The sequence below is a fragment of the Galeopterus variegatus genome, unplaced genomic scaffold (genome assembly GCF_000696425.1).
Source record: "Galeopterus variegatus unplaced genomic scaffold, G_variegatus-3.0.2 Scaffold897, whole genome shotgun sequence".
NCBI classification, from domain to species: domain Eukaryota; kingdom Metazoa; phylum Chordata; class Mammalia; order Dermoptera; family Cynocephalidae; genus Galeopterus; species Galeopterus variegatus.
Genome location: NW_007727008.1, coordinates 101,711 through 103,980, shown reverse-complemented (window position 1 = coordinate 103,980; position 2,270 = coordinate 101,711). Strand labels below are relative to the sequence as shown.

The following is a 2,270-nucleotide window of genomic DNA, read 5'->3' as shown; positions in this document are numbered from 1 at the left end:
ACTCTGTGCCCTCTTCTGCTGATGTTTTCATCACCCTGTGCCTAAGTCGAGGTATTTGAGAAATAACTTCCTCAGTCATGAAAATGTTCCTTCACACACACTAGTTTACTCCAGGAAGCAGGAGAAAACAGCTCCAAATCAGAAAGGACTGGACACCTGAGCAGTCCCAGGAACAAAGGAAACATATCCCAGGAAGCCAAACCCAGGAACAAAGGAAACATATCTTGAAATGCAAGTAAACATTGTCTGCAATAATGCAAAATCAACTTACAACCATCCCAGTTAAATGGGGGAAGAGATCCTAAGAGGTGTCTAGCAATCAGGAGATAACACGTGGCATTTAATTGTCCTTTAATTTAGGCGGTGTTTAATGTTACGGACAGTGCTTTAGTTAGTGTGCCCTCCAGTTTTCAAATTTAGACAATGTGATAATATTCGTAAGTTCCTGCAAGGTTGGTTCTTCTGTCCTGCTTTTCCTATAAAGCCTGAAGTTACCCTACCATGAAATTTCTTACTATTTTTCAGGCTAAGTTTCAGGAAAACTTTCCTGAAGTTTTCAGGAAAATAACATTACATTCTGGGGAGGGAATGCTGTTCTATCATTGGCTACCTTCTAGGTGACTGTTTCTTCCCAGTGCTTTTAATGTAACTGTAGCCAATTATGCGTGAGTACTAGGGAACTCTGTTTTATCTGTGATCTTCCCTTTGGCTGTATCACACAATGCGGTGTCTTCAGCTTTTGCCACTTGCTAATACCTCTCAGCTCCGGGCTTAGGGAGTAGTCTCCCATTTCCACTCGCCTGTTCTAATGCCTGTAGATAGACAGGTACTCTCCTACTGATCAAACACACTGTGACCCAAACTGAACCAGCCAAGCTCTTTTCTAACCAGCCCACCCATGCTTCCTGCACCTCCAGTTTCCAGATGGGAAACCAGGATTGCCAGAGGGACTGATGGCTAGAAAGAGCACCTAGCAGGGGGGCTGATGGGGGACTGAAATCCAGCTTTGCTCAGGTTGTCCAGCCCTGTGCCCAGAGTGGTGACTTTCTCCAGTTTTCACAGAAGCACTGCCCAGGTCGTAAAGGGCCTGGCAGATGATCACAGACACTTGCATCTCTGGAACCTCTCTTTGCCTTCTGGGTCACATCCAATCAATTGCTAAGTTCTGCAAATTATACCTCGTTATTAATGCCCACCTCTGTATTCTCTGAAAAGCACTATTCAGATCCTCAGTCCTTCATGCCCTACACACAAAGTTCCTAATCAAAATGTATCAAAATCTGCTATGGAGCTATATTCTCCAGCCCCACCTCTGGAGATCGTAAATCAGTAGATCTGGGATGGGGCCCTATTATCTATATCTTTAAGAGGCTCTATGGGTGATTTTGATGCACAACTCCAGTTGAAAACTACAATATCTACCCTATGGCCCCTCAGCACCCCACATCCTCCATGGCTGACCGCTTAAACACTGCTGCCCGATTCATCTTCATGTGAAGACGGCCCTGCTCTCTTGACCTTCAGGACAGAGTTTAGAATCAGAATAATAACTACGCTATATACTTTTTCTTTCCAAAGATCACAAATGATAAGATTAATAACGTAGTTGTGGAAAACTTTGTTCTAACTAATACTTTCATTTGTAACTTGGGTGTTCTGCTTGGTTAGCCAGAGGTTTGTTTCTAAAGCTTCTCTCTGTCCCTAGGACCATGGCAATAGCCTTCTAACTGGCCTCCTACCTTCTGTTTTACGTCCTACAATCCATTGTCTGCACTGCAGCACATGAAATTATTCTGGATGCAAATCCTAGCAAGACACTAATTTTGTTTAAAACTGTACAGTGGCTTCCCAGTGCTTTGGGGAAAGTCCATACTCCTACCAAGGCCCTCCGAGAGCTGGCCCATGCCTAATTCTCCAGCCTCATGGCTGGTCTTTCTCTCTCTTGTTCTGTAGACTCAAGAACTTATTGAAGTTCTTGTGGGCCCTCAACTGTTTTGTCCTTCTTATCTCTGCACCTTTCAACACACTGACCTTCTATTCAGGACACTCTCTCCACCCTCTCCACACACCCTCCCCCTTTTATCTGACTTAACTTCCACTCATCCTTCAGCTCTTAGCCGTGAACACTTCCCACAAGTCCCTCCCTGGCCTTTCTTTAGGATTAACCCCTTTACAGTGTACTTAGATGGCACCTATACTTTTCTCAACATCAAATCATCTTAATGGCCCCTTTATGTCTGTCTCCCCCATTAGACTGCAAACTCCTTGAA

At 44.3% G+C, this 2,270-nt stretch overlaps 1 pseudogene; it reads left to right on the top strand.

Annotated features, from left to right (window-relative positions):
- Positions 1 to 286: 286 nt before the first annotated feature.
- Positions 287 to 2,270, top strand: part of LOC103590930 — an 8,194-nt pseudogene continuing 6,210 nt past the window's right edge.